Below are 22,569 nucleotides of genomic sequence, written 5' to 3'. Positions count from 1 at the left end.
ATTACCCTCATGGATATGAAATAATTGCCTGCTTACTATTTGTGTGTGTGTGTCTGCCCGTGTGTATGTGTTTCATTGAAAAATACTTATGCACCAAAAGCACAAGCAACAACAACAAAAAATAGATAAACCGGACTTCATCCAAATTTAAACTTTTGTGCATCAAAGGACATTATTTAAAAAGTGAAAATAGAGCGTGCAGAATGGGAGAACATATTTGCAAATTATATATTTGACTACAGGTCTAGTCTCTAATAAATATAAAGGATGCTTAAAACCCATCAGTAAAAAGACAACCCAATTAAAAAAATGGACAAAGTAGTTTAATTAGACATTTCTCGAAGAGGATATGAAAATGGCTAACAAGAACATGAAAAGATTCTTAACATTATTGGTCCTCATGGAAATCCAGTCAAAACGACAATGATGTACCACTCCATAACCATTAGTATGGAAATAAAAATAAAAATAATAATGATAATTTTAAAAATGAATAATAAGTGTTGTCAAGGAAGTCGACAAATTGGAAGCCTCATACATTGCTGGTGCGACTGTAGAATGGTTCAGCCACTGTAGAAAACAGTTTGGCAGATTCTTCAAGAAGTTACACATAGAATTATCATATGACCTCATGATTCTATTCTTAGGTATATACCCAAAAAAGTTGAAAAAAGGTACTCAAACAAGTACATGTACATTTTTAACAGCACCTTATACAATTATTATAAGGTGGAAACAGCCCAAATGCCTTTAATGAATCAACTTCAAAAACATTATTCTAAGTGAAAGAAACCAGACGCCAAAGGTCACATGTAATATGATTCCATTTGTATGAAATATTCAGAATATATAAATTGAGAGAGACAGAATACAGATTGGCGGTTGCTGGGGGCTAGAGGAAGAAGAGGTTGGGACAAACTTCTTAATGTATAAAAGATTTTACTTTGGAGCGATGACTGTTTTGGAATTAGTTAAAGGTGGCAGTTGCACAACATTGTGAATATACTAAATGCCACTGAATTGTTGACTTTAAAATCGTTAATTTTATGTTATGTGAAATTCACCTCAATAAATTATTGTGAAAACTTATGGTTCTTATTCCTCTGGACAGCAATATTTAATCTGATTGATAAGACATTGAATAAGTCACTTAAAAATAAGTAAAATGTAGGATAAGAAATTTATTGTATATACTGATTATGTAAAAATATATATTGCTTAAACAGTACACACCAGTCAGTGCCAGCTGTCTGCTTGTCTTTAGGGAGTGAGAATGTTCTTTCCTTTTTAGGCTGAGAGAAGATTTACTGTACTACAAAGAGATTTGCCAATTTAATTTCTTATCTCAACCTTCAGTAACCACAGCATTCCCTGTTGGACAATATTCGAAATTCATAATAGGTACATTAGGATAGTCAACATGATTTTCTTGATCAGTAAGTATTCAAATGAGGCATTTACAATTAATTATTGAATTCTTCTAACTAGGTATTCTTTGGATCATTAAAGTAGCAATCCTATCAGCTGTACCAAGGTATCCCATGGAGACTCATAGGAAGTAGTACATAGTGAGATTGGACGTCATTCTGAGGTAGAGACCTGGAGGGCAGATTCAGCTTTGAATTCTGGGCTATGGCCACCTCAGCCTATTGTCCTGAACTGCCATCATCACATATGCTCTGAGAATAGGTGAAGAGGATAGATAGCTCAGTCATTTCTGGGCTTGTGGTCTCCATAAGGAGACATCTATAGTGAACCTCACATATTTCATTTCTTTTGTGGTTAAAGGGTTGAATTATGTCCCTTCAAGATTTATATGTTGAAGTCCTAACCCCTAGTTTCTTATAATGTGACCTTGTTTGGAGATAGTTTCTTTGCAGAGGTAGTCAAGTTAGAGTGAGTTCGTTAGAGTGAACTCAGGTCCTTATAAAAAGGGGAAAATTGGACACAGAGATAAGCATAGAGGGAAGATAATGTGAAAAGACATGGATAAAAGATGGCCATACACAAGTCAATGAAAGAGGCCTAGAACAGATCCTTCCTTCGCTCACAGCCCTCAGAAGGAACCAACCTTGTGGACACATCGATCTTGACTGCTAGTCTCCAGAACTGTGAGCCAATAAATCTCTGTTGTTTAAGCCACCCAGTTTGCAGTATTTTAATATGGCAGCACTAGCAAACTAATACAATTCCAAACCCTTGTCTCCTTTGTCCATTTTCCCCAGAGAGACTGGGGGAAGAAACCCCTAAACTTAAATATTCATTTTCTTAGTCCTCATTATGGTAGAGGAGACAGCATTGGTCAATAATGATTAATTTCTACTGAAAAGATATAAATATAAATTTAACTTGTTCAGCAAAATGAAATGGAAAGACTTTGGGGAAAGCTTTATGGAAAACTTTAGCTTTCCTAACAAAAAGAATACATGTCACTAGCCTCTGTCCTTTCTATTTTTTTTTATTTTTGAATTTTTGAATTTTATTTTATTTATTTTTTTATACAGCAGGTTCTTATTAGTTATCCATTTTATACATTTTAGTGTATATATGTCAATCCCAATCTCCCAATTCATGACACCACCACCCCTCCCCCTGCCACTTTCCCCCCGTTGGTGTCCATGTATTTGTTCTCTACATCTATGTCTCTATTTCTGCCCTGCAAACCAGTTCATCTGTACCATTTTTCTAGGTTCCACATTTATGCGTTAATATACGATATTTTTCTCTTTCTGACTTACTCCACTCTGTAGGACAGTCTCCAGATCCATCCACGTCTCTACAAATGACCCAATTTCGTTCCATTTTATGGCTGAGTAATATTCCATTGTATATATGTACCACATCTTCTTTATCCATTCATCTGTCGATGGGCATTTAGGTTGCTTCCATGATCTGGCTACTGTAAATAGTGCTGCAATGAACATTGGGGTGCATGTGTCTTTTTGAATTATGGTTTTCTCTGGGTATATGCCCAATAGTGGGATTGCTGGATCATATGGTAATTCTATTTTTAGTTTTTTAAGGAACCTCCATACTGTTCTCCATAGTGGCTGTATCCATTTACATTCCCACCAACAGTGCAAGAGGGTTCCCTTTTCTCCACACCCTCCTCCAGCATTTGTTGTTTGTAGATTTTCTGATGATGCCCATTCTAACTGGTGTGAGGTGATACCTCATTGTAGTTTTGATTTGCATTTCTCTAATAATCAGTGTGGTTGAGCAGATTTTCATGTGCTTCTTGGCCATCTGCATGTTTTCTTTGGAGAACTGTCTATTTAGGTCTTCTGCCCATTTTTTGATGGGGTTGTTTTTGTTTTTAATATTGAGCTGCATGAACTGTTTATATATTTTGGAGGTTAATCCTTTGTCAGTTGTTTCATTTGCAAATATTTTCTCCCATTCTGAGGGTTGTCTTTTCATCTTGTTTATGGTTTCCTTTGCTGTGCAAAAGATTTTAAGTTTCATTGGGTCCCATTTGCTTATTTTTGTTTTTATTTCCATTTCTCTAGGAGGTGGATCAAAAAAGATCTTGCTGTGATTTATGTCAGAGTGTTCTTCCTATGTTTTCCTCTAAGAGTTTTATAGTGTCCGGTCTTACACTTAGATCTCTAATCCATTTTGAGTTTATTTTTGTGTTTGGTGTTAGGGAGTGTTCTAATTTCATTCTTTTACATGAAGCTGTCCAGTTTTCCCAGCACCACTTATTGAAGAGACTGTCATTTCTCCATTGTATACCCTTGCCTCCTCTGCCATAGATTAGTTGACCATAGGTGCGCGGGTTAATCTCTGGGCTTTCTATCCTGTTCCATTGATCAGTGTTTCTGTTTTTATGCCAGTACAATATTGTCTTGATTACTGTAGCTTTGTAGTATAGTCTGAAGTCAGGGAGTCTGATTCCTCCAGCTCCGTTTTTTTCCCTCAAGACTGCTTTGGCTATTTGGGGTCTTTTGTGTCTCCATACAAATTATAAGATTTTTTTGTTCTAGTTCTGTAAAAAATGCCATTGGTAATTTGATAGGGATTGCATCGAATCTGTAGATTGCTTTGGGTAGTATAGTCATTTTCACAATATTGATTCTTCCAATCCAAGAACATGGTATATCTCTCCATCTGTTGGTATCATCTTTAATTTCTTTCATCAGTGTCTTATAGTTTTCTGCATACAGGTCTTTTGTCTCCCTAGGTAGGTTTATTCCTAGGTATTTTATTCTTTTTGTTGCAATGGTAAATGGGAGTGTTTCCTTAATTTATCTTTCAGATTTTTCATCATTAGTGTATAGGAATGCAAGAGATTTCTGTGCATTAATTTTGTATCCTGCAACTTTACCAAATTCATTGATTAGCTCTAGTAGTTTTCTGGTGGCATCTTTAGGACTTTTTATGTATAGTATCATGTCATATGCAAACAGTGACAGTTTTACTTCTCCTTTTCCTATTGAATTCCTTTTATTTCTTTTTCTTCTCTGATTGCCGTGGCTAGGACTTCCAAAACTATGTTGAATAATAGTGGTGAGAGTGGACATCCTTGTCTTTTTCCTGATCTTAGAGGAAATGCTTTCAGTTTTTCACCTTTGAGGATGATGTTTGCTGTGGGTTTGTCATATATGGCCTTTATTATGTTGAGGTAGTTTCCCTCTATGCACACTTTCTGGAGAGTTTTTATCATAAATGGGTGTTGAATTTTGTCAAAAGCTTTTTCTGCATCTATTGAGATGATCATATGGTTTTTCTTCTTCAATTTGTTAATATGGTGTATCACATTGATTGTTCTGTGTATACTGAAGAATCCTTGCATCTCTGGGATAAATCCCACTTGATCATGGTGTATGATCCTTTAGTGTATTGTTGGATTCTGATTGCTAGTAATTTGTTGAGTTTTCTTGCATCTATATTCTCAATGATACTGGTCTGTACTTTTCTTTTTTTGTAGTATCTTTGTCTGCTTTTGGTATCAGGGTGATGGTGGTCTCGTAGAATGAGTTTGGGAGTTTTCCTTCCTCTGCAATTTTTTGGAAGAGTTTGCGAAGGATGCGTGTTAGCTCTTCTCTTAACGTTTGATAGAATTCACCTGTGAAGCCACCTGGTCCTGGACTTTTGTTTGTTGGAATATTTTTAATCACAGTTTCAGTTTCATTACTTGTGATTGGTCTGCTCATATTTTCTTTTTTTTAAATATTTATTTATTTATTTATTTATTTATTCATTTTTGGCTGCATTGGGTCTTCGCTTCTGCGCAAGGGATCTCTCCAGTTGCGGCGAGTGGGGGCCACTCTTCATCACGGTGCGTGGGCCTCTCACCATCGCGGCCTCTCCCGCTGCGGAGCACAGGCTCCAGACACGCAGGCTCAGCAGTTGTGGCTCACGGGCCCAGCCGCTCCGCGGCATGTGGGATCTTCCCAGACCGGGGCACGAACCCATGTCCCCTGCATTGGCAGGCGGACTCCCAACCACTGCACCACCAGGGAAGCCCTCTGATCATATTTTCTATTTCTTCCTGGTTCAGTCTTGGAAGGCTACACCTTTCTAAGAATTTGTCCATTTATTCCAAGTTGTCCATTTTATTGGCATAGAGTTGCTTGTAGTAGTCTTTTAGGATGCTTTGTGTTTCTGTGTTGTCTGTTGTAACTTCTTTTTCATTTCTAATTTTGTTGATTTGAGTCCTCTCCCTCTTTTTCTTGATGAGTCTGGCTAATGGCTTATCAAATTTTTTTATCTTCTCAAGGAACCATCTTTTAGTTTTATTGATATTTGCTATTGTTTTCTTTGTTTCTATTTCATTTATTTCTGCTCTGATCTTTATGATTTCTTTCCTTCTGCTAACTTTGGGTTTTGTTTGTTCTTTCTCTCGTTCCTTTAGGTGTAAGGTTAGATTGCTTATTTGAGATTTTTCTTGTTTCTTGAGGTAGGCTTGTATTGCTATAAACTTCCCTCTTAGAACTGCTTTTGCTGCATCCCATAGGTTTTGGATCGTCGTGTTTTCATTGTCATTTGTCTCTAGGTATTTTTTTTATTTCCTCTTTGATTTCTTCAGTGATCTCTTGGTTATTTAGTAATGTATTGTTTAGCCTCTATGTGTTTGTGTTTTTTAGGGTTTTTTCCCTGTATTCATTTCTAATCTCATAGCGTTGTGGTCAGAAAATATGCTTGATATGATTTCAATTTTCTTCAATTTACTGAGGCTTGATTTGTGATCCAAGATGTGATCTATCCTAGAGAATGTTCCATGTACACTTGAGAAGGAAGTATAATTGCTGTTTTTGGATGGAATGTCCTATAAATACCAATTAAATCTATCTGGTCTATTGTGTCATTTAAAGCTTGTGTTTCCTTATTAATTTTCTGTTTGGATGATCTGTCCATTGGTGTACGTGAGGTGTTAAGGTCCCCCCACTATTATTGCATTACTATCAATTTCCTCTTTTGCAGTTGTTAGCCGATGCCTTATGTATTGAGGTGCTGTTATGTTGGCTGCATATGTATTTATAATTGTTATAGCTTCTCCTTGGATTGATCCCTTGATCATTATGTAGTGTCCTTCCTTGTCTCTTGTAACATTCTTTATTTTAAAGTCTATTTTTTCTGATATGAGTACTGCTACTCCAGCTTTCTTTTGATTTCCATTTGCATGGAATATCTTTTTCCATCGCCTCACTTTCAGTCTGTATGTGTCCCTAGGTCTGAAGTGGGTGTCTTGTAGACAGCATATATATGGGTCTTGTTTTTGTATCCTTTCAGCGAGCCTGTGTCTTTTGGTTGGAGCATTTAATCCATTCACGTCTAAGGTAATTATCGATATGTATGTTCCTATGCCCATTTTCTTAATTGCTATGGGTTTGTTTTTGTAGGTCTTTTCCTTTTCTTGTGTTTCCCACTTAGAGAAGTTCCTTTAGCATTTGTTGTAGAGCTGGTTTGGTGGTGCTGAATTCTCTTAGCTTTTGCTTGTCTGTAAAGCTTTTGATTTCTCCGTCAAATCTGAATGAGATCCTTGCCGGGTAGAGTAATCTTGGTTGCAGGTTCTTCCCTTCTATCACTTTAAATATATCATGCTACTCCCTTCTGGCTTGTAGAGTTTCTGCTGAGAAATCAGCTGTTAACCTTATGGGAGTTCCCTTGTATGTTATTTGTCATTGTTCCCTTGTGACTTTCAACAATTTTTCTTTGTCTTTATTTTTTGTCAATTTGATTACTATGTGTCTTGGCATGTTTCTCCTTGGGTTTATCCTGCCTGGAACTCTCTGTGCTTCCTGGACTTGGGTGGCTATTTTCTTTCCCATGTTAGGGAAGTTTTCAACTATAATCTCTTCAAATATTTTCTCAGGTGCTTTCTCTCTCTCTTCTCCTTCTGGGACCCCTATGATGTGCACGTTGTTGCATTTAATGTTGTCCCAGAGGTCTCTTAGGCTGTCTTCATTTCTTTTCATTCTTTTTTCTTTATTCTGTTCCGCAGCAGTGAATTTCCCCATTCTGTCTTCCAGGTCACTTATCCGTTCTTTTGCCTCAGTTATTCTGCTATTGATTCCTTCTTGTGTAGTTTTCATTTCAGTTATTGTATTGTTCATCTCTGTTTGTTTGTTCTTTAATTCTTCTAGGTGTTTGTTCTCTAATTCTTCTAGGTCTTTGTTAAACATTTCATGCATCTTCTCGATCTTTGCCTCCATTCTTTTCCCGAGGTCCTGGATCATCTTCACTATCATTATTCTGAATTCTTTTTCTGGAAGGTTGCCTATGTCCACTTCACTTAGCTGTTTTTCTAGGGTTTTATCTTGTTCCTTCATCTGGTACATAGCTCTCTGCCTTTTCATCTTGTTCATCTTTCTGTGAATGTGGTTTTTGTTCCACAGGCTACAGGACCGTAGTTCTTCTTGCTTCTGCTGACTCCCCCCTGGTGGATGAGGTTATCTAAGTGGCTTGTGCAAGTTTCCTGATGGGAGGGACTGGTGGTGGGTAGAGCTGGGTGTTGCGCTGGTGGGCAGAGTCCTTTCTATTTTTATCTGTCCTTGAATTAGACAAGCAGTCAGGGGCTTCAGCTGCCACCTTGGCAGCTTGAGGTGAGAAATAAGCACACTAAGGATATTGGAGTGGTAATACACAAATGTCCTTGATAATAATATCATTGAGTAGTTGAATGAATACTTTACTGACTCCAGAGTATCCTTGATATGGCAAAAATTAATTTGTAATATAAAAAGCACTATTAGGCATACGTTAGCTGCAGTCAATGGTTCTTCCAATATACCCTGCTAGAGTCTTTCTCCAATGAAATAAATATAGATTTTCTTTTATTTTATTCTTTTTACTCAACCATGCTTTCATCACACTTCTTTGTCATTCCTTCAGAAGGCTCTTCACATACAATAAGTAAATACAAATGAATAAATTAATCTACTTATTAAAGCTAAAATTAAATACCTCAAAATAATGGCAAAAGTCATCCTTGCATATGGGAAATATGGGTACTTTTTTTCCTTATGTATTCTGTATGTTCCAAGTTTTTCTTCGTTTTTTTTAAAGAAATATTATTTTCCATAGACCTTATTTCCATTTTCTCTTTAGGCGTCTGTGGAAGTACAGCCTTAGACACTCAGTGGCTTGAGCAGTGGGAGCTGCAGACCAGTCTTCAGCGGTAAGCTGAGCACTCTTAGTCTTCAGTATTGAACTGCTGGATTGGCACTGGGGAAGCTGCACCCTTTCAGACCAGTCTGCACCTCTGGGTTGAGTAGCAGTAATCTCAGGAGCTGGAGCAGTCCATTCCCCCTGAAATTCCTCCTTGGTCGTGACATTTTCAGCAGGAACCTGCTCTTCCTTTTCAATCTCATCAGAATTTCTATAGAAACAGAGATTGGGCATGACCTCCCATGGGTGTTCATAAGGAATTAGTGCTACGCATGTGCAGAACTTTGGGGCCAGCATCCACTACATTAGACCTGCTGAGTGAGCTGCCTTGTTGTTGCACTGGATGGCAATGTCCACATGGCACAGACAAGAATCTGTGTTTCACACAGTGATGGTAGTAGGCTAACCAAGACACTGCTGTGAGAGGGTGGTGGTCATCCCTGGAACCAGTAACCACTGGAAGTTACAGCTCCCAGAGACTGCCTGGATCTAATTAGTGAAGTTTCCCAGAGTGAAGTGGCTAGCAACAGCAGTGGCTCCAGGGCCATCAGCAAACTTCAGCACAGTTTACTGGGATAATTCCTGGAGGATATGACACTGACATCAGTCAGGTTTTCAATGGCAATAAGGGTGAAAGCTGTTAGCAGAAACTTCTCCAGGTTTTCTTTAGATTTATGATGTAGATGACATCACTTAACTTTCTGTAGATGTACTGTTCCATTTGGAAGTCAAGGTTGGTGCCACCTAAGTGGGTTCCTGCTGCAAGGAATTTGAGGACATACTCCCCCTTAATTTTCAGGACATCAGGGGCTCCAGACATTGTGAACGTTTCCCTGTAAGTCATGACAGAAACCCAGAACAATACCTTATGGACCTTTCTCTGGGTAAGGTTCCAATCTATTTCTATCAATGGCATATATTACTTTAAAAAATCAGCACAAAATAATTAATGTTATTTGAAGAAAGCTACAGCAATGTTTATATTCCATGAATATGGGGAGAAACTAGCAATCACTAATTTAAACCTATTAGTTTTATTATATCAGATATGGATTTTGCTTAAATATTCATTTATCATTAAAATGTTTCACATCATGTTAAGAGTTTATATCCACTTAAATATCGAATCTTTTCCCACTCACATTTTGATGTGATTTTTAAAATGAGTATCCAGTTACCATGGCAATAAATGACATAGGAATGTGTAGATTAAGTTGGAATGGAATCAACATCAGATAAACTCAGAATCCATGCAACACTTTCATTTCAAACTAGTACTTTTTCTCTCCCACCATCTTCATAAATGGTAGTCAATCCAAACAATCTGTCCTAAAAAAGTTATGCTCCTAAAATATGCATTTCTGGTTATTTGAATCCAGCACAGTCACTGCAAAAAGTTATGGTGACATTTTATGCATTTCTTTTAATCATGGATTTTTTGACAAATGGATAAATGGCTATCAGAATTCCGTGGCCACAGACAACAAATCCTTTGTCTTTTCTGGCAAAAACAAGTGAAATTTTGAGTAATTGTACACTGAATAAAATTGAAAGGGATAAATAATTAATATGATTAGAAATCATATTTTCTCAATAATGGGATATATTTATATCTAAATATCTATATCTGTATTTTTCTATATATACTTCACTTGGCATGTAGTCACTGCTTTTGCCTTCACTCACAATTTTACCTCAGTATACTTTGTAATAGGCAATGCAAAATTTTAAAGAATAACTATATGTTTGTTTATTATGAAAAAATATTTTATATATAATTGAAAGCCCTGGTATATTTTCTTGTCCATTTGGCCTTTGTTGTTTGATTAGCCATTTTGTAATTTTTGTTAATAGTTACTAATATAATTAATGCAAGTGACCTAAGTAAGATTAAAATACATAATTTACAAGTGAGTTCCCCAAGTTCTTGTAGGAGATGGAACCTTGTATTTTTTTTAAAAATTCTATAGAGACAAGTAGAATGTTGCATGCATACCAAAAGTTATTTATGAATTGATGATTTTTCTACCTAAAGTGACTTAAAAACCTTAAGTAAAACCATTGAAATAAGATAGTTTGACAAGACATATAAACTGCCTTTCTTTTACTTATAGAACTTGCAATTTACAATTTAGAAGGGCCTTAAGAGGAAAGAAAAAGTTAAAAGAAAACAATTTCCTCTTTTTAAATCTATCAACACATGGGTTCTATTACCCATGTAGACAGTGAAAGGTTTGGGAAACTAGATTAATTTATGAGTTTCCTTAAACATTTCACCATGAACCAAAATCTATCTTAATTGATGGCTATTATTTTGTTATAATTACACATTTTCTTTTGTCAAGAGCTGTTGAAAAATATTTTGAGGCAGTTTAAGTCTTGATGGTTGACTAAATGATGGGTCTTTTTCCACTTTCCTAAAAAAATGCTACAAGACACTGTTAGAAGTTCAGTTTCCCAGGGTGGTTCTCCCCAAGCAATTAGTGTTTCCAGAGAATAGTTGAGATCCCCAGTGGTTTGACTGGTTGAACTTCTATTCATCTTTTAGCCACAAGCCAAGAGTATATTGGCAAACACTGTTCGGTACCAAAAAAAAGTAATAATCTTTATAAGAATGTCTATACACGAGTAAACCTGTAGGGTCTTAAGAAGCACAAAGTGATTGTGAAAATAGGTCTCCTGGGTTAAGAGCTGGGAATCAAATGCATTAGGAAGTCCAGCAGGAAGGGGCTGATAAAGAATATTCTTTGTTCCTTTGGATATAGTAATACTTAAGATAAAACTCGAGTACATTTTAGAGTGCCTGAGTCTAACTTGAGAATAAAACATGGGGTGAATATTGAAAAGAACATTAAAAAATTTTCACACTAAGCTAAATACTTTTGTTTCAAACATAAATTATTTTCAAGTCATTTTAAGGACTCTCTAGTTTTGAACTCTCATTCACAAAGAAGAGCGACTGTCAGGTGTCTCCTAAGATAGCCACAAGGGACACTCAGTAAAATAAATATATTTATAAAGATAGTTTAAAATCATATTAAATATGACTATTAGAATAATTTGTTGTATGAAATAAGTTATGTGCATAAATGAGTGGGTTAATAAATGTTATCTATTTTAGTACTTTGAATTACAAAACTAATGCGTGCTATCCCCTGCCCTTAACAAAATCACATGTATCCTTTTTTGTTGTTGATTTAAACATGTACACTTCTTTATGTACCATATACTTTATGTTTACAAACAATATTGTACTTTATATATGTAGGAATAAATGAAGACCAATCAAATGAGAATGAGCAAGGAATATTTACACAGAATTTGCTACAGCGAGGGAGACAGCCACAATCACTTGTTTGGGCACTCAAAGGCAGGCAGGGGAATGGGAGAGCTTTCTAATGGAAAAAAATGGAAGGCTTCAGGTATGCCCTGATTGGAGGTGGTTGGCATGGGGAAGCTGTAGGTAGTCAAGCTAATTAATAGTGGGACATCCTATGTGATTGGTTAGGGGTGCATATTTGGGGTTCTCTGGTTTGTCCTAAGTTGGAAGTGGGACAAAAATTAGGGCCGCTGTCAGTTATTAATCAAATCCTGGCCATGTGGGGCCAACTGTTACAAAGGTTATTGCCTGGCTTCCTGAACTGGTAACTAGAGATATCAGTCTGACTACCTATAAGTCTGACTTATAAATAGGTCGGCTATATGTAGCTAATGAGTTGATTTCCTGGATTATTTGTTGTGGATCAGACATCTATCTATCTACCCATCTATCTATCTATCTATCTATCTGGTCTGGCCATTGTCTGTTTCCTTATTCATTCTCTCCTGGACTTCTCAATAACTTGATATTTTCATTTAAAGGCGAATCATTGCCAGACCTGGAATCAGTGCATGTATGTTTTCTTCATTCTTCATAATAGCTGCATAATATACCACAGTATAAGTAGACAAAAATGTAGTCAGCTGTTTTGAAGGACATCCAGATGGCTTTCAGCGTTTTGTAATTTCAAAATATTCTGCAGTAAATGTCCTTAACTAAGCATCTTGACTTAATGGTATCATTAACATTACTGGTCAAATACTTAGAATTTAAATTACTGAGTCAAAGGTTATGTTTGTATGAAATTTTAATACTTACAAATGCATCATTTTAAGTACTTTTAACAAAGCCCCTATAAAGGCCTTCATTGTCAGAAGCTAAGACCCCTGATGCTCTAGCTTTTGATCTGTAGACATCAATAAAGATTAGATGGTAGATTTTCAGTTCAAGGTGGCAAAATACGAATATGTGGCAAGTCCACAGCACCCCATTCCTAAAAGTCACTCCCCTAAAAAGATAGCTGGAACAAGGGAATTTTGAGCAATCATTGGTAGATAGAAGCTGTGAGCAATCACTGGTAGATAGAAATTGAAAGGGGAAATTGTAGCTCCAAAGATCAAGGGATATCACTTGTTTAGAAGGGATACTGCTACTGTATCGAAAAGTAGAAGAAGTTCCAGAAGCAATTTCCTGGATCACTGAAACAACCTGATAATTCAACCTCTGTTAAATGCCTCTTGGAATAGGCAGCCAAGATCTATGTATTTGTTTCCAGGAAAGAGCAGTGAATAAGTGAGTTTACATCAGAGATTCAGGGCAGTACCTGGCTGTCTGGCAATAAATGACTGAGAGGAATTAGGAGCATTACAGATAACCAGCTGTTCGGTCAGTGTCTAGTTCTATTCCATACCCATTATCGCTAATAAATGGCAGAAGTTAAGGCCATGGCTGGAGCTGGTTAGTTGTGCAAAGAATAAAAGAGATAGCCTAATAGGAATTCTCAACTACTAAGATGAATACACAATTCCTTCTCAACACTTGCAGAAAGCTTACACCATTGAAGAGGAAGAGCAAACAACACTGGCATAAACTTACACATATGGAAAAAAAAGCAAGAGAACAAGATTTTGAAAAATTAAATATAATGTTTTAAGAGTGATACTATATTTTATTCAATTGTAAGACTAAGTGGATATAACAAAGAACTAACTAGAGTCATGAAAATAAAAAAATAAAATTGTAGAGATAGATAAGCTAATTGCAAAATGGGCATGGCTGTAGAGTGACTGAGAAAGCTGGAAAATAAAGGGAGAGATAAATCATGAAAAAGTTAAGAGACTTAGAAAATAGGCTCACGTGATAAAAAAAAAATCTAAAAGGAGCTTCAAAAGAATAATATATACTACAGAGTAGGCAATAATTAAAGATATAAAAAAAGGAAATTCTTCTCTAAGTAAAGAAAATATGAGAAAAAAAAAGGGCACACTCAGTGTTGGGCAGGATTTACAAAAACAAAGCAAAGCAAATCAAACAGAAAACAAAACAAAGTAAAAAAACCAAAAAAACAAAAAACCCTCCAAATCAATTGGTTCCAAATATGTTTGCATATATCTGAAATTTCAGAACATTAAGATTGGAATAAAAATCCTAATAGTTTCCAGAGAAAATTGTAAAAACCAGGACTAATGACCACAATTAATTTATATAATTTGCTGGGAGGCTGCCACATCATTTGCTATCCATGATAGTATATTTGTAAGTCACCCTTGAAGGGCTCTGGTCTGCATCTCTGCCTCAGTCTCTCTGTACAAGATATGGTTCCATCTCTCTGGCAACCTGTCACTTTCACTCATTCTTAAGTTTCATTTAATCTGCTCTTTTGACCTTTGACTCAATGCCCTATTTTCTGCCTTATCTTCTTCCAAACAGATTCTTCATGCAAAGACTTACAGTTCACTGATACTACTTTTCTGAGTTGGCCTTAGAAATTGTGTCCTAGAAAACCCTACAGGCATGGCATGGCCTTCCTGAAAATGACCTAGTTTCTGCTTGCAGCCTCCTGGCAGTCTGCTGTCAAGACATTTGTGTACTGAAAACAAAGAAAGAGATTTTAAAATATTTGAAGAACATAGTTTAGACCTTAATAATGGTCTGTAGTTTCTAAAACCTTTATGGTGTCTGAACACATTTAAAAACTATTTGTGTTGTGTTTGAACACATTTTAAAAATATTTGTTATACATTAATACTTTCTCCTTGAATAAATAAAATATTACAGATAAGGCAAAAATCTTTCATTGGCTACCATGCTGAATCTTGGTTCTTTTTCCCATCTTTAAAATTGCCAACCATCTCAGTTTGAGGTGTAGCATTCCAGACCTTCTTCTCTATGCAATTATCTATGTATATCTGTTAAGAAATATAGTATTTTTGATGTGTTTAAAAATATAAATAGTATCCAATTATATATTTTGTCCTTCACTTTGCTTTATTCACTCCAATACTTTCCCATGTGAGTGTGTATAGGTCTTTATCACTTTTGAAATATATGGTATCCTTTAGTACAGATATATCATTATTTATTTAGTCATCACCTTATTCATGAACATTTAGGTTGTTTCAAAATGTTTGTTTTTATAAACAGTTTTGTAATGTATATCACTGAGCATTGTAATTGTTATTCTAGGACAGATGAGCAGTGAGTGGCAACGTTGGGTCACAGGACCTGCTTGTTTGCATTTTAATAGATATTACTAAATTTCCCTATATTAAGTGACATTTTCATTAGCAGTGGAAGAGAGTATCTATATCCTCAAACTCCCATAGACACAGGTATTATCAACCTTTCAAATGAGTACCTATTCACTGGGTGAAATATGAAATTTCGTTGTTTTAATCTCCATTTACTGTTTTCATTACATTTTCTTGTGTACCTTACACTACAGGATTGAACTTGAAATCACTAAGGTATGCAGTGATATATATATATATATATATGTTATATATATATATATATATATATATGTTATATATATATATATTATATATACACACACACACACACACACACACATACACATACACCCTGAAATCTGAAAGCTATCAACTGTTTCCATATATTTGGAAGAAAATTTAATTTTTTAATGGAGTTTTCCATCAAGAATCTCTTACCCATGGCTAAATGAGGGAGAGTTCTTTCCAAAGTGAATAGCACCTTATATAGTCACCAAAAAATATTTAAATCATAGAGCCATTTTTAAGCACAGTGAAGGCAAATTCAGATATCTGGTCTATGAGTTCCAAAGGTAGTAGTCCACATTCATGTTCTGTCCCATACAATTGCATTCCAGATTATATTTTGTTATATTTGCATCACTGACAGCTCGTGATTTGTTTTGTTTGTTTCTTCTGTTTCTCTTTCCTTCTGTTTCCATTTCTTTCCTTTAAGTGTGTTATTCGAACATATCTTTAGGATTCCATCTTGATTTATTTATAGCATTTTTGAGCCTATTGCTTTGAATACTTTTTTGTGGTTGCTCTGGGTATTACAATATGCAAATGTGAATTATCATAGTCTACTGATGTCATCCTTTAACTACTTCCAGTGGAGTATTTAAAACTTGCTTCCATTTAGGTCTTTTACTCTCCCAATTAAAAAAAAATCTATTATCTATCTATCTATCTACCTATCTATCTATCTAGTTATTCCAAGTATTTCCTCTCCATACCTTAACAAACAGATATTATTTTTTTTTATTTCCAACAAATATGATCTAAGAGATTCATCAGGATAAGTCTATTATATGCCCTTCTATTATTATTTTACTAATCTATTCTACTATTATTCTATTATTATTACCATTCCATTATTATTTTCTTTCTGAAGTTTATGCCTTCTTCTGTTATCATTTGTTTTATGCCAAAGAGCTTCCTATAGATATTCTTTAAAGGTTTATTTGCAACACATTTTCTTAGGTTTTTTTTTTTCATTCTGAGAATGTCTTCATTTTCCATTGAAAATGTCTTTATTTTCCACTTATTCTTGATAGATGGTTTTTCCAGGTATAGAATTCACATCTGACAGTTGTTTTCTTCTTGCATAGAAAAATATTACGTGAATTCCTTGTACTCTCCATAGTTTCAGATGAGAAATCAGCTGTCACTTGATTTGGTATCCCCTTCGTTGCTTGTAAAACTTTTTATTGTCTTTACAATAAATGTAAATTGTTTATATGATTTCAGATGTTTAATTATGATGTGTCTTGGATGGATTCCTTTATGTTTATCTTATTTAGATTTGCTCAGCTTTTGAATCTGTAGGCTTATATATTCCACCAAATGTGGGTAATTTTTAGCCACTATTTATTTGAATAACTTTTCAGCCCCCAGTTCTTTCTTCTCTTTTTCTGGGACTTGAATAATATGAATCTTAGATCTTTTGTTATTGTATCACAGTTTCCTAAGGCTCTGTGTTCTGTCTCTCTTTTTTGTGGTGGGGAGAAGGGAGAGGAGGGATTTTCTATTTTTCTCTCTGCTGTTCAGATTGAGTAAATTCCATTGTTCTGCCCTCAAGTTTCTTGATTCTGTCTTCTTTCAACTCCATTTTACTACTGAGTCTATCCAGTGAGTTTTCTATTTTAGTGTATCTTTAAGTTCTATAATTCCTACTTGGAATATATATTCTTTTCAATAAGTTATATAACAGATATTAGCAAATAATAATGCCCATATTTTGTATTTTTTCACTTGTGTTGGGAATTTTTAATCACTTATTGAAGCTATGTTATGATGGCTGTGTTAAAGTTTCTGTCAAATAGTTACAACATCTGATTCATCTCAATATTAGCATTATCTGATAGTCTTTTCTCATTAAAGCCATGCGTTTCCTGGTCTTGGTATAATGAGTCATTTTTGGTTGCATTTTGGACATTTTACATGTTATGTTAGGAGACTTGATATTATTTAAATCTTTTATTCTAGTAGGAATTCTCTGTTTAAGTTTAGCATGTAGGTTATGGCCTACTTTTCTGGGTTATATTCCATGGAGAATTTTAGTTTTCTGATCTCTGGCAATGCTAATCTGGTCTGCTTTGTTTTTCTAGTTCTATTTTGCATTCCCACTGACTTCTTTCAGGAATCACTTTGGGGATGGATGGTATTTCCATGGGCCATTGGGTGGGGGACACTAGACTCATGATATGGAGAGTGCTTCCTCTGACCTATTCTCTAGCCATCCAGTGCCAGTGTGTATTCTATGCTATCTTTGCTGGTGCCTCTGGGGCAGGGTAGCTAGTCTTCCCTTTGCTAATCCTTTGCCCAGAGAAATCAGGCTTTACTTGTTTTTTTTGTTTCATTTTGTTTTTGTTTTCTTCCTATGCCTGTAGGCAGTTCCAGATTGCAGCACTCTCCAATGCCCAGTCTAAGATATATGATAGATAAAAAGAAAATCCAAGAAATTTTCTATGGTGTCATACTTCAAGTTTTGAGGTTCCTTGACAGTCCAACTTCTTATTTCCACCATTCAGTCTTTTTATTATTTGTTGTGAAATTTTTTTCTAGGGCATACAGTTGTATTCAGAGGGGAGGAGTAGAGAAACTTGCATCTATTCCATCTTGTTCCCTGAATTACTTTTTACAATCTGCAATACACTCTCATGTCTGTCATCTCACTTGTTCCTCCCCAAAGCTCTGTGGGGCTTGCTCTTGTGAAAGTGTGACTCTATGAGGTAAAATTCAAAGGGTTTGGATCAAGTGTAAATGTATCTAACTTCTAGGTAGCAAAAAGTAAAAAAAAAAAAGCTTCTGCTATAAAACAAAACACCCCAAAACTTACTAGCTTAAAAAAATCACCTATTCAGCTCATGATTCTGTGGGTGAATTGCACTATTCTGATTTTGGCCAAGTTGGCTGATCTCTACTGGACCTACTAATGTGTCTGTGGTCATTCACTAGGTCTGAAATATCTTGAACAGCCTCACTTACATGTCTTGTAGTTGTTGGATGTTGGCTGGTGTGATGGAGATATGAGGTCACATATCTTCTTTTGACAGGCTTTCTCAGTCTTCTTCTCATGGTAGTGGAAGGATTCCAAACAGAACAAGAAAGGGCAGGCCCCAACAAAAAACACTTTTCAAATCTCTGCTTGCTCTATGTTTGCTCTTGTTTCATCAGTCAAAGCAAGTCATAAGCCTAAGATCAGAGTCAGTGCAGGTGGTGACTCCTAAAGAATGCAGATATAAGGAGAGGAAGAATTTGTGGCCATTGAACAATCTACCATGCCCACAATCAAGGTCTGAGCCACACATATTCACAAGTTAGCTCCTATTTGCAATACTTTTATAATTTATAATGTCTATTATATCTATTACCTCATTTGTTTTTATGAATATCTCATGTTTGATATGTGGGAAGGCATAATTGTCCTCTTTGATAAAAAATTCAATATGCTTATGGCTAGTCCAAATATAACTTATATGTTGACATTGAAACAAACAGTCACACAAGTAAATGTTTAAGTAAAGTTTTGATATGCATTATATTAGGACTTCTTCAGGTTCACTGAAGTGTTAGCTATAAGACCTGATGTTTTTATTCTTTGTTACCTTCCCAAGCATAATTGGTAGTTGCCAGTTATTTTATTCTAGGCTTTGTTGAAAAAGTCCATGTCTATCTTAATCACATTTTCCATGACTTTATAAATGATGAATATATCCTCTGTGCAGATGGAAAGAATTCTTACTTGTAGTTTATTCTTACATAAGTGAGGCTTAAATTTACTGATCATATTTATTGTTTGATGCAAAACCATTTTACCTTTCACTATATCTTTGTTGAAGGGGCAGTTATAATAAAACAAGCTTATATGTTTAGATTTACCATAATTTATCTGGATGTTAGGAGAATATTGCCTTTGTTATTTTTGTATTGTTATTACTACCTATATTTTATCCTACTAAAAAAAAAATATATATATATATTTTAACATCTTTATTGGAGTATAATTGCTTTACAATGGTGTGTTAGTTTCTGCTTTATAACAAAGTGAATCAGCTATATGTATACATACCTCCCCATATCTCCTCCCTCTTGCGTCTCCCTCCCACCCCCCCCCATCCCACCCCTCCAGGTGGTCACAAAGCACCGAGCTGATCTCCCTGTCCTATGCGGCTGCTTCCCACTAGCTATCTATTTTACATTTGGTAGTGTATATATGTCCATGCCACTCTCTCACTTCGCCCCAGCTTTCCCTTCCCCCTCCCTGTGTCCTCAAGTCCATTCTCTACATCTGCATCTTTATTAATGTCCTGCCCCTAGGTTCTTCATAACCATTTTCTTTTCTTTTTAGATTCCATATATATGTGTTAGCATACGGTATTTGTTTTTCTCTTTCTGACTTACTTCACTCTGTATGACAGACTCTAGGTCCATCCACCTCACTACAAATAACTCAATTTCGTTTCTTTTTATGGCTGAGCAATATTCCATTGTATATATGTGCCACATCTTCTTTATCCATTCATCTGTCGAAAAAATATATTTTTAATGTTTTCTATCTTTGGAAATCATTGGTCCCATAATTTCAGTTTTAAAAAGTCACTTCTAGCTTTTCTTTAGAGTGAAGACTGATAGTTTAGCATCCATTATTTCATAAGAATAATTTAGATTTCCTCTTAAACATACCACTCAATAACTGCAGTAACAGAGGTTTATAGTCTCTATCTGAGGTGTCTCTGAAATCCTTATGAGTTCTTTCCACAGCTTATCTTCATCAACTTGTAACTACTCAGATAAGCTTAGCATCATCTGCAAACTTACATATTCCATTTTGTACTCTTTCTTTTAGGTCAATTATGTGAGAATCTGAACTTTATCAAAATGTGAAAAAGGCTAGGCACAGTGTTTATTCCCAGGTACCCTACTGCAAACAATTCTCCATCCATAAAATTGATAAGCTACCCCTTCTCTTTGTTTTCTTTGTTTGTGTTATGTAGGTGCATATTCATGAAAATACCTGCCCTCTAACATTCAGTTCTAGGGTAGAGGGAAATAGGGTTTGATAAATGTATTGGAGAGCTTAATACATTGCAAAAGGCTTACTAAACTCAATAGTTGACAGCTCTTCCTTTCTGTTTTGTCTAAACATTTATTTTTTCTATTGGAGCACTCTGGAGAGAAAGGATTTGCACTATTTATCCTTAGAGTAACAATGTGACATGCCCTCCACCCACTCCCCCTCCTGTATACATTATGCTTCCTTAAGTGTGCAATGAACCACTCTACCTTATATATTGCACCAATCTATTAGGCATGCAAGAGAGAGTTACTGGTCTGAAATTCTAAATCTTTCCACAGTGCTTTTTATGGATGGTGTCAAAACAAAGGGAAATTCAAAATAAATAAAACCACCACTCTCATTTATAATGTTAGGGCTTAAGACAAGCAACAACAGGCACAAATATACCAGTACATTCCAATACACTTTTTCTTAGTCATGTTAGTGACACCACAGTGTCAGACTAGCGATCCCTCACTGGCTTATTGAAATATAAGATGCAAGAAGCTTTCTCTTATGGTGAGTATCTTAGTTCTCTGAAATCTTTGTTTATGCCAGTGGTTTCCACCTGGGGGGAGAATTTGTCCTTCTCGGGACATTTGGCAATGTCTAGAGACATTTTTGGTTTCTACAACTTGGGCATGATGGTGCTACTGTCATCTAATGGATAGGGGTCAGGGATGCCACTAAACATCCCACATTGCACAGGTGATCTCTTTACAACAAATTACCTGGCCCCAAAGGTCAATACCACCAAGAGTGAGAAACAGTGGTTTACATCATCTTCTTTTGCATATGTTTCCTCATTTGGTTGGCAACAGTTGTCCAGTGTAACCAAATGTTCACCATAATCCTGAACATTGATATTTGTTTTAATAACTGTCCTGTTGTGCATACGATGTCACAACATATGAAGAGCATATGTTTTACAACATACCCATATGAACTATATGATTTCACTTTTGCCTTAATTTTAATCTTGTTATTGATACTTAAACAAGAATTGCTTTGTAGCACATTATCTTTGGACAACTCCCACAAATTCTTTTTTTTCCCACTGACTCCTGGGTTCCCTTGTACTTTAAACACTGTTCATCATACCTAAAAGAACTGCAACACTTAGTAGTAGCGGTATAGATTATCTACCTTCAGGATAAATCTGATTCTGAAATTATCCCCATGAACATATAGTGTTTCATAGTAGGTACTGAACTAGGAATCCACAGTCTACAACTTCTTGAGCTGCATAAATACAGTATAGAAATACATCCAACACAATACCATTGTTTCAAAGCAAATCATTGTTTCCAAGAAAACCTGACCAAAAGTAAAATAATTGAGAGGTAGAAATGATCAGATGTCTCTTAGGTCCAATGGTTTAATTCATTTAGACCAAATTTAATTTCTTTCAAGCTAAGGCATATGAGGAAATGCTAATTTGCATGAGTTCTTTAGCAGTAATATTCATTAAAACTATTATGGTTCATTGCAATGTCAAAAGAAACTTTTTTTTTTCTTTTACAAGCTGATATGTATTAATGAGAAAGTTACTGACCCCCTCTTTTTTCTGTGTGTGACCGATAGAACAAGAATCACTAGGATAAAATCAGCAGTTTCACAGTTCTTGTTCTCTGTCAAACGGCGACACACTGACGGATCCTTCAAGTTTGATTCATTAGGCAAGTTTTTCATATGTGAGGCTAATAAGCTATGACTTTTAGCTCTCAGTAAATTTAATCATCGTGCAATTTATGTGTGCTTATTGACTTTATTTCACTATACAGGAGGCATATGTGCTTTAAAATATAGTGCCATATGTGCATGGAATCAGAGAATTTTAAAGCTTGAGATCATTTAGTCTCAACCTTGTCATCTTAGAGTAGAAACTGAGGCATATGATGAATGCCAGACTGCGAAATAGTGAGTCAGACTGTGAATTTTAAGTTTATAGTTCACTGTTAATTCTCTTTGAGCTACCATTTTGCTCCCATTATGAGGCTTCAAAATTAAATTCAAACTTGATTTTATAACATGATTGATTATTCTTTTCTTACCAAGAACATTGAAATAACTACTTTGCATTA

At 35.5% G+C, this 22,569-nt stretch overlaps 1 pseudogene; it reads right to left on the bottom strand.

The window, feature by feature from the left end:
- Nucleotides 1–8,532: 8,532 nt before the first annotated feature.
- On the bottom strand, nt 8,533–9,433 carry LOC118904296 (annotated as a pseudogene).
- Between the last annotated feature and the right edge of the window lie 13,136 nt (nt 9,434–22,569).

The sequence above is a fragment of the Balaenoptera musculus genome, chromosome 11 (genome assembly GCF_009873245.2).
Source record: "Balaenoptera musculus isolate JJ_BM4_2016_0621 chromosome 11, mBalMus1.pri.v3, whole genome shotgun sequence".
Lineage (NCBI taxonomy): Eukaryota > Metazoa > Chordata > Mammalia > Artiodactyla > Balaenopteridae > Balaenoptera > Balaenoptera musculus.
This window is presented reverse-complemented; position numbering and strand designations above follow the sequence as displayed.